Raw genomic sequence first — 12,999 nt, forward strand, 5'->3', positions numbered from 1 at the left:
TCCATTTTCAATAGGAGGCACATTCTCATTGATGCATGGCATAAGAGTGACCACATTATTGGATAGATTCAAACTCTGAAACTGCAGGCAGTGTCACCTATTAATTGTTCGGGATTATCAGAGGTACTGCTTACTCAAATGACAAAAAGGGGTCCCAGTACTGATGTCTGTCTAAACCCAATAGCAAGAATGCAAGTTGCCACATTCCATGTACATCATCGGTCTTGGCCATTTAATTTTGCAAATGTGCCAGGTAAAATGGAGAATCCTCTTCCTAGGGCTGGAATCTCATAAACTGTGAATTTCTCTATAATTATTCATGCAAAAGTAACATCCTTGAACTCGTTAACTTGGAAATAACGCCAAACTATCAAATAGTCAGAAAAACTCAAATCTTTAACCACAATTTCACCTTCAAATCAATGTTGAAATTCATATTTAAAAGTTTCAAACAAGCACACAGACACACCCACACACCCACACACACCCTCCCAATCTAACTTTGGGGACGTGGGGATGTTCGGGATAAAAAACCGTTTTCATTCCCCTTTATCTCCTGAACAAATATAATCATGCCAGTCCGTAGACCAAAATGATTGTTAAAATAAGCCCCATATCTTAGCCCTTGCCTTTCTGAGGATTTCATCATAGGATGACAGAACATTTGATCAAACAGGAGAAAAGTGGGAAATAAATTAGGGAGAAAAGCTCCCTAATTTGGATACAAATGTCAGGTATAAGTTGGTAATGATCAGCAGTCAGCTGTAGAACTTGATAGAAACTTAGCTAAGCCATTCCTCAGCCCTTCCATTGGCCCTTGTGATTGTATCCTAACCCATTTTCCTCCATAGCATTTCTTTTCCCCATGATCTTTCCAAAGAATTCACCTATAGATCTCAATTCTCTCTCGCCATGCTAAGATTATCTTTCTTACTACCAATTCCTTCTAGGCTCCATCATTTCTTTCCTAACGTCTTCTGATTCGACTTTGAGACAACCCAGCACTCTGGAATCTTTGCTGCGACTTCTCCAATGGACAGATGTTCCTTTCCATCCTCTTAAAGAGGTAAAGTGCTCCTATTTTCAACTTTCCTCCTTCAACTCAGAATGGGGACTAAGTCTGTCCTTTCTAGGTTCTCTACTTAATGGGCCTTGGCTCCAGGTAAATAGAATTCTCAGGAGAAATAAATGGCCAATTTTCCCTCTGCTGTAGAATTATTTCTCAAGTCAATGAAAAGGATAGGAAACAATCCTTCTCCAGATTCCGTACGTTGGGGACTCCTTCGTATATCTCTTAAAGATGTCACCTTGAGTAATACTTCAGATTCTGGGCTGCAGTAAATTCTGGTCTAGGCTTTTGGCTCCTATGAAACCTCTTCAGGCAAATCTTCCCTTTCATAGGTTTTTATCTCTTCACCCCCATACCAGAACTGGGGGAGGGAGGGGTAAAATCCAGGGCATTCATAGAACTGTCTTAGGAATTTCCCAGGTCTCTTTCTCTAGTAGTCATGTGCCAAAGATCATCAGAAATAATGCACACAAAACCATCAGTTTTCTCCACTTCAAAAGGAAAATTAGTTCTCCTTATTCCCTGGTCTTTTCAAACAAAAACTTATCTATTGAAATGGTTGCACTCTGGAAATTGACCTTCAAAATGCCCCAAATCAGGTTATTGTAGATGAAGCTTTTCCTTTCTCAAAAACTCAAACTGGTAACATTTTCTCTCCAAAACCAAAACTTAGGGTTACTAAGGAAGAGGTTCAAAATTTCCTCTAACTAGGAACACCTCTACTATTCCCTTCCCTTTTTTCATTTTTTACTCTAATTTCCTTTGGGCTGCCAATTTGCCTTTCTCTTCTCCTTGCCTCAAAGCACTTTGGCCTATGGCTAAAGCTACTCCTAGAGAGAAAATTTGTGGCTCATATAAAAAATGTTCAGGGTTTCCTCATCATTAAAAGCAAAGCATTTCCCCCCGTATTTCATGTCCTTTGACAACAATTTAAAGACTAGTCAGGTCTGTAGTTGCCCATCCTCAAATGAACATTCTTTACTCCAGAAATCACACACACACACACACACACACACACACACACACACACACAGAGTAAACTGAAAAAAAAAACCACTCCAGCTCTTTAAAAACAAATACCAGCTTGACAAAAATGTGAAATGACTGCACTCAAATAACCGAGTTAATACCTCGAAGGAAATGCATCTTATTGGCAATAATCAAAATTTCCTATACTTGATATACACGATTTCACACATTAGTCCTAGCACAACTTGGGAAGAAAAGATTAGACAGTAAAGTCAAGAATTTCTGGACCTCCTTTGGCTTTCAGCTCCATAATCCCCTGCGCAGATGGCCAGCTCCTCCCCTCCTCTCTAGCTTTTCAGAGGAATGAACTGTTGTAACCCAACTTGAAAGGCATTATTTGCTAACTTTTCTATCACCTGCATTCAGAGGACATCCATTAGACCTTCAGCATAGCCCAAACCCCAGAGAGCCTTGAGATGATACCGAGAACTTACATTCTTCAGCTTCTAGAGGAAGCTCTTTCATAAACTAAATTGGATAACTCTTTAGACCTTAAGCCCTGACATTTCAATTCATGAGGAAACTTTCTCTATTTTAATAGCCTTAAAGCAGTTACTCAGACGCAGTAGTGAACACTCTGGCTCTCACACTCTAACTCAAGCTTCCCATTCATCGCTTTCAGCCAAACATACATGCATGTCACCTATACTATCCTCCCTCTTCCTTCTACTAGAAATACTACTTCACTCACATACACAGGTTCCAACACTCAGTCACACACAAAACTTAGTCAATAGTGGAGCTTGTGGTCAGGTTGGACTGGGCTCCATTTTGGCCGACTATCCTTGGAAACAGATTTGATTGATGTTCCACACTTTTTCTAACATTCCCAGGTACCTGGTCCATCATATATCATATATATAACTATGTACATGTATGAATATGACCTTGGCAGCAGTCCCCCTGGGATATAGGCTCGGGCATGCATGGAAAAGCGATTGCCCACTTGCTTCCTAATTAAAGAGAGGTTCCTTTGTCCAGAGTTTAGCTTAACTAACTGAACCCTCCCAGCTTATTCCTGACTGAGGTCAATGATTTCTTCTGGGTACCTCACATCTGGTGGTCAAACTAGCTGGAGGTTTAGGCAGCCATAAGTTGGCCATCCGGGCTGTCTTGCCATTTGTTGACATGGAAATGGCACAGAACTCTCAAATACTCTGAGAAACCCAGTCTTGAATCAGGATAGGGATAAATCCCATATTATATCCTTTACTCAGAGTCTGGCGCCACAACTTTTCCAGGGCATAAACCCTTCACTCTGTGGATATTATCCCTGGGAGAGCCACCAGGTTAGGTGATAACTCCAAGTAAAAAAAAATTGGGGGAACCACATGGAGGAAATCCAGGAGCTGGGAAAGATGATTGTCATTACTGTATCTACAAAGGACATCACTGACAGTATACAATCAAGCTTAGGAAAGGAATCCTAGCCAAAGGCTAGGTTGTAAGAGAGGGGGCTGCTTACAGTGGATACTGAAGAATGGTCCCTGCCAGGTATGGATCTTCTTGGGAAAGGGTCTCTTCATACAATAGGGGAGAGTACCTAACTAGGATTGTCATTCACCTAAGGGTTGCCCACTCAGTCTGAAACTGCTCACCTGGGATTCCCTTCAGGGTGGATTCCCATGGGAACAGGGAACAAGTACAATTTTTGGGGTCTCCAACCTACAAGCTCCTCCTTCTGGCTTCACCAGATCCCATTAGGCCCCAAGTATGTGGTTTCTAGATTCCATGTTGACACACCTAATTGCTGATGCTGTGAATACATTCACTGCATTCAGTGAGGAAAAGTAGGAGCTGTATTTGCCAATAGTGGCCCTTAATGCAGGCACACTATGGTTTTTTACTGGAAACACAATTGCTTACAGTTTGACACATGATGAAGATAATAGCACAGACTTGTAAAATCCCATGTGATTCCTTTTCTGTTGTTTATCTGGTTATTTGTTAAAGAGCAGTAAAAATTACAGGAATGTAAGATGTAGAACATGTTCTGTGGATTCACACCACCATGAATCCTATCTTGCAAAGACTGAGTTAAAATTTTAGAACACACTTTTTCTCTCACAACAATCTCCCCATTCCCCTCTCTGAGGAAATGTCAAAGGTCAATGGACTTCCCGGTGTTCCTGTTGTCAACCTGGAATCTAGAAGCCCCACACTTGTGGCCTAGACGGGTCTGGTGTAGCCTGGGTTTCCGGAGGAGCTTGTAAGTTGGAGACCCCAAAGTTTGTACTTGTTCCCTGATCCCGTGAGAATCCAGAGGGATAGAGACAGACAAACAGAAAGACAGATAGGCAGGCTGACTGGCAGATGGGTAGTCAGATAGGTAGGAGGGCAGATAGATGGATATAAAGATAGCACATAGAGAGACACATAGACACAGACAGAGAGATAAGAAAGGCATGGAGACAGACAGACAGAGAGACAAATAGGAAGATAGAATCAAAAGACATAGAAACACAAACAAAATGAGAGATAGTCAGAGACATTGAATATCGGGGAGTGAAACAACACGAAAGACAGAGAGAGATAGATGGAAGGACAGACCGAGGGAAGATGGAATGGAGAGACAGACAGACTGAGAGAGACACAGAAAATCAGGCAGATGGATAGACAGACAGAAGGGGATAGACAGATAGCAATAGAGATAGATCAGTAGACTGATATATAAAAAGAATTATAGAGAAACAGAGTGACAGACACAGAGAGAAGGATCGACAGATATACAGAAAGACTGACAGATGGACTAGTTTCTCTGTCATTTTGTCTATCTGTTTTCCTTTCTGTGTATCTAAAAGTCTGTCTCACTGTATGTGCAACTGTCAATCTACCTATCTATCCATATTTTTATCTGTCTCTATCTTTTTGTCTGTCTGTCTATCTATCTATCTATCTATCTATCTATCTATCTATCTATCTATCTATCTTGTTGTATTTCTGTCGGTGTAGTCTATGTATTGTTAACTTGGAACTAACATGGAACTATTAAATAGTCAGAAAACCCAAGTCTTTACTCAGGATAGGAATAAGTCCAATTTGGCCCTTTACTCAGAGTCGGAGCACAAGCTTTTCAGGGTGCAAACCCTGGACTCTGGGGATCTTATCCCAGGGAGCTCCACAACGCTAGATGACAACTCGGAGGAACACAAGCATTTGGGGAACCTATATACCATTTGGGAAAAGGAGGGGCAGGGAAAGATGACTGACATCACTATGGCTACAAAGAAAATGGGAGTGTTCAAACTACAGTGACAAGATACAATGGAGCTAGGGAAAAGAATCATAGCCAGAAGCTAGGGTGCAAGAGAAGGGGGATGCTTACAATAGTTACTAAAGGATGGTTCATGCCCAGGTCTGGCCTTCCTGAGAAAGGTTCTAATACAATAGGGGAAGCTACCTAAAACAAAGAATGTGCTTAGCATATGCTTATCTCACCCAGGCTCATCATTTCCCTTCAGGGTAGATTTCTCTTGGGAACAGGGAACAAGGACAAGCTTTTGGAGTCTCCAATCTACAGGCTAAATCTAAAATTGGGGTTCATCAGATACCAGTGGCCACAAGATTGGGATTCCTAAATCCCACATTGACAGTATCTATCAGCCTGCCTGTTTGTGCATGTCTCAGCCTGTGTGTCGGACTTTTGTGGGTTTTAAGGTGTTGAAGCGTGGCAAACTACAACCCCCAGTGTGCACCAGCAGGACCACCCATTTGAGTCCTGGCTTGTGATTGTTCTTCAATTGGACCAATCCCGAGATAGAGGAGGGACAATGGCCATGACCCCTCCTTAGCACGGAATTAATACTTTTCAAGTCCAATCCCAGTAAAGGAAATATTGGACATCATTCCCTCCACTAGCATAGAACTGGTCCAATTCAAGACAAATCCCTCGCCGGAAATAAGGAGTTAGGACCCCTGGAGCACGCTGGGAGATGTAGTTCCCCAAGCCACAGCACTCGAAAAGCCATACTATCTCTATGTATCTATGAAAACGGAGAGATGGACAACTGGACAGACAGAAGGACTGACAGACAGATTAGTTGCTATGATATTCTGTCTATCTGCCTGCTGTTTGGTGCATGTATCGGTCTGTCCGTCTATCTTTTGAGGGTTTTCAAATGTTGTGACCGCCTGTGGAACTACAACCCCCAGTGTGCTCCAGGAGTCCCACCCCTTTGAGTCCTGCCTTGGAGTGCTCCCGAATTCGACCAATCCCGAGTTAGGAGAGGGACAAAGCGAATGGCCTCTCCTGAGCCCAGGATTGATCCATTTATAAGCCAATCACACACAACAGTAGCGAGGAATATCCCTATCCCTGCCTCGGTCCAATTCAAGACCAATCCCTCCCAGGAAATGAGATGGAGGGACTGCTGGAGAACACTGCAGTGTGCAGTTCCTCAGGGCACAAGGCTACAAAACACATTCTATCTCTAGCTCTATATCCATATAGACTGAGAGATGACCAAGGGGACCGACAGACAGGAGGACTGACAGACAGAGAGCTTCGTCAAAGGTCAATGGCATTCCCGGTTTCCCTCTTGTCAACCTGGAATCAAGAAACCCTAAACTTGTGGCCTAGACGTATCTGGTGTAGCCTGGGTTTCCGGAGGAGCTTGTAGGTTGGAGACCCCAAAGTTTGTACTTGTTCCCTGATCCCGTGAGAATCCAGAGAGATAGAGACAGACAAACAGAAAGACAGATAGGCAGGCAGACTAGCAGGTGGGTAGTCAGATAGGTAGCAGGGCAGATAGACGGATATAGAGATAGCACATAGAGAGACACATAGTCAGACATAGACAGAGATGGACAGGGGGAGAGACAGATAGAGAGGTAAATAGATAGGAAGATAGAAGAAAAAGACATAGAACCCCAAACAGACAGAATGGGAGATAGAGACATTGAAAGATTAGTAGAACAACAGAATATCAGAGAGTGAAACAAAGGGACAGACAGAGACAGATAGATGGAAGGACAGACTGAGGGAAGGTGGAACGGAGTGATAGACAGAGAGACACAGAAATTCAGACAGATGGATTGTCAGACAGACAGGGATAGACAGATGGCAATACAGATAGATAGATACAGCTAGATCAAAAGATTAATATATAGACAGAATTAGAGAAAAACAGATTGAGAGACACAGAAAGATGGATCGACAGACATACAAAAGAACTGACAGATGGACTAGTTTCTCTGTCGTTTTGTCTATCTTCCTGTCTTTTATTTATTTCTTTATTCAGCACTTGTCTTTTTTATTGCTTTTCATTTTTTATTCAGTCATTTTAGCCCATTATTCCTCCTCGGTGACAAGAATCATATTCTTTCCACCCTTCCCCAAGCTGAGGGGCGATTCCACTGGGTATGACATGTGTCCTTGATGAGAACCTCTTTCCATGTTGCTGATGTTTGCACTAGGATGTTCATTTAGAGTCTATATCCCCAGCCTTAACCCCCTGGACCCTTGTAATCTAGCAGTTGTTTTTCTTGGATGTTTTTACTCTCACAGTTTTCCTTGTGAATGTGGATAATGTTCTTTCTCATACATATGGGCATAGAATGACATTAATGTAGTATTCTATTCCATTCTATTGCAGCACATTGTATCCATCTCTGTGTACAATGTTCTCCTTGTTCTGCTCCTCTCACTGCATCCATCCTGGAGGTCCTTTCAGTTCCCGTGGAATTCCTCCGGTTAATTATTCCTTTGAGCACCATAGTATTCCAGCACCAGGAGATACCAGTTTGTTCACCCATTCCCCAATGGAAGGGCATCTCCTCCTTTTCCAATTTTTGGCTACCCCAAAGAGCCCAGCTATGAACATTCTTGTCCAAGTCTTTTTTCTTATTATCTCTTTGGGTTACAAACCCTGCAGTGCCATTGTTGGATCAAAAGGTAGACAGTCTTTTAGCGCCCTTTGGGCAGAGTCCCAAATTGCTCTCCATATGGTTGGATCAATTCCCCACTCCTCCAGCAATGCTTTCATGTCCTGACTTTGCCTCATCCCCTCAAGCATTCATTATATTCCCTTCCTGTAATATTAGCCAATCTGTGTAGCCTCCATTTTCAAGAGGAGACACATTCTCATTTATACATGGCATCAGAGTGACCACATTATTGGATAGATTCAAACTTTGAAACACCAGGCAGTGTCACCTATTAGTTGTTCGGAATTGCAGAGGTACTGCTTACTCATATGACAAAAAGAGTTCCCAGTACTGATGTTAGTCTAAACCCTATACCAGGAATGCAAGTTGAAATGTTCCATTTAGACTATCAGTCTTGGCCATTAAATTTTGTAAATGTGCTAGGCAAAATGGAGAATCCTCTTCCTAGTGCCGGAATCTCCTAAACTGTGAATTTCTCTAACTGTTCTTTCAAAAGTAACTTGGAAATAATGCTGAACTTTCAAATCGTCAGAAGAACCCAAGTCCTTACCCATAATTTCACCTTCAAAACAAGTTTGAACTTCAAATACGTAAGTTTCAAAATTGAAATTAGCTCAAAAATTCTCCAGATTAGAAATGTGATACTCATACACACACACGCGCGCACACGCACACCCCCTCCCAACCTAACTTTGGGGAGGTTCAGAAGCGAGGGATTGGAAAACTGCTTTCATTCCTCTTTAACTCCTGAAAATAATTAATCATGCAAGTCTGTAGATCAAAATGATTGCTAAATTAATCCCCTTATTCGAAGTCTTGCCTCTCTGAGGATTTCATCATAGGATGACAGAATATTTGTTTTAACAAGAGAAAAGTGAGAAATAACTTAAAATGGGGGAGAAAAGCTCCCTAATTTGGAAAAAGAATGTCAGGTATAAGTTGGTAATGATCAGCAGTCAGCTGTACAGCTTGACAGACACTTAGCTGAGCCAATCCTCAGTCCTTCCATTGGCCCTTGTGACTGTATCCTAACCCATTTTCCCCCATAGCATTTCTTTTCCCCACGATCGTCCCATAGAATTCACCTATAGATCTCAATTCTCTCTCGCCATGCTAAGATTATCTTTCTTACTACCAATACCTTCTAGGCTCCATCATTTCTTTCCTAACGTCTTCTGATTCGACTTTGAGACAACCCAGCACTCTGGAATCTTTGCTGCAACTTCTCCAATGGACAGATGTTCCTTTCCATCCTCTTAACAAGGTAAAATGCTCCTATTTTCAACTTTCCTTCTTCAACTCAGTCTGGGGACTAACTCAGTCCTTTCTAGGTTCTCTAGTTAAAGAGCCTTGGCTCCAGGTAAATAGAATTCTCAGGGGAAACCAAATAAGCAGTTCTTCCCTCTGCTGCAGAAGTATTTCTCACATCAATTAAAATGACAGGACACAATCCTTCTCTGGATTCCGTATCGTGGGATCTCCTTTGGATTTCTCCTAAAGATGTCTCCTTGAGGAGTTCTTCAGATTCTGGCCTGCAGGAAAACCTGGTCCAGGATTTTGCGTCCTAAGAAACATCCTGAGGGACATCTTCACTTTCATAGGTTTTCATATCTTCACCCCTCTTCCAGAACTGTGTGTGTGTGGGGGAAATCCAGGGTGTTACTAGAAATGTCTTAGGAGTTTCCCAGGTGGGGAATTCCTTTCTCTATTTGAGGTCATGTGCCAATGATCATCAGAAATAATGCACACAAAACCATTAGTTCTTTCTACTTCAAAAGGAAAATTAGTTCTCCTTATTCCCTGGTCTTTTCAAGCAAAAATTTATCTATTGGAATGGTTGCACTCGGAAAATTGACCTACAAAATGCCCCAAATCAGGTAATAGTTGATGATGCTTTTCTTTTTTCAAAAACTCAAACTCCTAACATTTCCTCTCCAAAAACAACATTTAGGGTTCTGAAGGAAAAGGTTCACAATTACCTCTAACTAGGAACACCTCTACTATTCATTCTCTTTTTCTTTTTTTACTCCAATTTCCTTTGGGCTGCCAATTTGCCTTTCTCTTCACCTTGCGTCAAAGGACGTTCGCCTATGACTAAAGCTGATCCTAGAGAGGAAGTTTGTGGCTCAATTAAAAAATATTCAGTTTCATTGGCTTTTAAAACAACATTTTCCCCCCCATATTTCGTGTTCTTTAACAGCAGTTGAAGGACCAGTAAGGTCCGTAGTTACCCTTCCGGAAATGAAATTTTTTTTACTCCACAAATCACTCACCCTCACCCTGACACACACACACACACACACACACACACACACACACACACACACATGCACGGTAATCTGAAAAAATTAACCCTAACTCTTTGAAAACAAATACCAGCTTGATAAAAATGTGAAATGACTGCATACAAATAACCAACTTAATACCTCGAGGACAATGCATCTTATTGGCAGTACTCAATATTTACTGCACTTGATATACACGATTTCACACATTAGTCCTAGCTAAACTTGGGAAGAAAAGATCAGACTGTAAAGTCAAGAACTTCAGGACCTCCTTTGGCCTTCTGTTTCATAATCCCCTGCGCAGATGGCCAGGTCCTGCCCTTGTCTCTAGCTTTTCAGAGGAAAGAACTGTTGTAACACAACTTGATAGAAATTATTTGCTAACTTTTCTATCACCTGCATGTAGAAGAAATCCATTAGACATACGGTATAGCCCAAACCGCACGGAACATTGAGAAGAAACGGAGAACTCAATTTCTTCAGCTTCCTTGAGAAGCTCTTTCATACATCAAATTTGATAACTCTTTAGACCCTAAGCCCTGACGTTTAAATTCATGCAGAAACTTTCTCTATTATAGTAGCCTTAAAGCAGTTACTCAGACAAAGTAGTGAACACTCTGGCTCTCACACTCCAACTCAAGCTTCCCATTCAACGCTTTCAGCCAAACATACATGCATGTCACCTATACTATCGTCGCTCTTCCTTCTACAGGAAATACTGCTTCACTCACCTACACAGTTACCAACACTCAGTCACACACAAAACTTAGTCAATGGTGGAGCTTCTGGTAAGATTGAACTAGGCTCCATTTTGGCCAATGTACCTTGGAAACAGTTTCGATTGATGTTGAACACTCCTTCTAAAATTCCCAGGTACCTGGTCCTTCATATATCACATGTATAATTATGTCCAGATGTGAACATTTACTTGGCAGCAAGCCCACTAGGGTATAAGCTGGGGCATGCACTTAATGCGATTGCCTAGTTGTTGCCTGATTAAAGAGAGGTTCCTTTGCCGAGAGTTTGGCTTACCTATCCGAAACCACACAGCTGATTCCTGACTGTACTCAATGGATTCTTGCGTGTACCTCATATCTGATGGTCAAACTGGCTAGAGGTTTAGGCAGCCAAAACTTGGGCATTCGGGCTGGCTCGCCCTTTGTTGACTTGGAAATAACACAGAACTCTCAAATAGTCTGAAAACCAAGTCTTGAATCAGCATAAGGATAAATCCCACATTGTATACAAGGCATAAACCCTGGATTCTGGGGATGTTATCCCTGAGAGGGCCACCAGGCTAGGTGAGAACTCCTAGGAACAAAAGAATTTGGGGGAACCTCTCTACCATATGGATGAAATCCAGGAGCAGGGAAAGATGAGTGACAATGCTGTATCTACAAAGGAAATCACTGACAAGATACAGTGAAACTTAGGAAAGGTATCTTAGCCAAAGTTTAGGGACAAGAGAGGGGGCTGCTTACAAAGGATACTGAAAAATGGTATCTGCCTGGTGTGGATCTTCTTGGGAAAAGGTCTCTTGATACAGTAGGGGAGAATACCTAACGAGGATTGTCATTCACCTGTGGGTCCCCCACTCAGTCTGTACCTGTTCACCTGGGATTCCCTTCAGGGTGGGTTCCCATGGGAACAGGGAACAAGTACAATCTTTGGAGTCTCCAACCTACAAGCTCTTCCTGAAACCTGGGAGTCACCAGATCCCACTAGGCCCCAAGTTTGTGGTTTCAAGATTCCATGTTGACACACCTTATTGCTGATGCTGTGAATACATTCACTGCATTAAATCAAGAGACGCACTAGCTGTATTTGGCAATGGTGGCCGTTAATGGAGGCAAAGTATGGTTTTTTGTAGGAAAAAGAATTGCTTGCAGTTTGACACATAATGAAGATCATAGCACAGACTAATAAAATGCCATATGATTCATTGTCTGTTATTTATCTGGTTATTTGTTACACAGCTGTAAAAATTACAGGAATGTAAGATGCATAACGTGTTCTCTTGATTGCCACCACCGTGAATCCTATCCTATCTTGCAAAGACAGAGTTAAAATTTTAGAACAAACTTTTGCTCTCACACCAATCTCTCCAATCCCCTCTCTGAGGATATATCAAAGGTCAATGGACTTCCAGGTGTTCCTATTGTCAACCTGGAATCAAGAAGCCTCAGACTTGTGGCCTAGAGGGATCTGGAGTAGCCTGGGTTTCCGGAGGAGCTTGTGGGTTGGAGACACCAAAGTTTGTACCTGTTTCCTGATCCCGTGAGAATCCAGAGAGATAGAGACAGACAAACCGAAAGACAGATGGGCAGGATGACTGGCAGATGAGTAGTCAGATAGGTAGGATTGCAGATAGATGGATATAGAGATAGCACATAGAGAGACACATAGTCATACAGAGACAGAGAGATAGACAGGCAGGCAGGCAGACAGATCGAGATAAATAGATAGGACGATAGAACGAAAAGACATAGAAACACAGACAGAATGACAGAGACATTGAAAGATTAAAAAACATCAGAATATCTGAGAGTGATACAAAGGGACAGACAGAGACAGCTAGATGGAAGGATAGATCAAGGGAAGATGGAATGGTGAGACAGACAAACTGAGAGAGACACAGAAATTCAGGCAGATGGATAGACAGGTAGACAGGGATAGACAGATAGCAATAAAGATAGATAGATACAGCTAGATCAATAGATTGATATAGAG

General features: G+C 42.0%; 1 long non-coding RNA gene across 2 annotated transcripts in view; it reads left to right on the forward strand.

Moving 5' to 3' along the window:
- Positions 1 to 760: 760 nt before the first annotated feature.
- Positions 761 to 12,999, forward strand: part of LOC130456081 (uncharacterized) — a 42,887-nt gene continuing 30,648 nt past the window's right edge. Inside the window, exons 1-2 of one of the 2 annotated variants that reach the window (XR_008914378.1) lie at positions 6,300 to 6,611; positions 9,133 to 9,248. This is a non-coding gene — a long non-coding RNA (uncharacterized LOC130456081). Of the gene's footprint in view, positions 1,067 to 6,299; positions 6,612 to 9,132; positions 9,249 to 12,999 lie in introns of those variants that run through there. The other variant, XR_008914380.1, reaches the window with a different exon arrangement.

The sequence above is a fragment of the Monodelphis domestica genome, chromosome X (genome assembly GCF_027887165.1).
Source record: "Monodelphis domestica isolate mMonDom1 chromosome X, mMonDom1.pri, whole genome shotgun sequence".
Lineage (NCBI taxonomy): Eukaryota > Metazoa > Chordata > Mammalia > Didelphimorphia > Didelphidae > Monodelphis > Monodelphis domestica.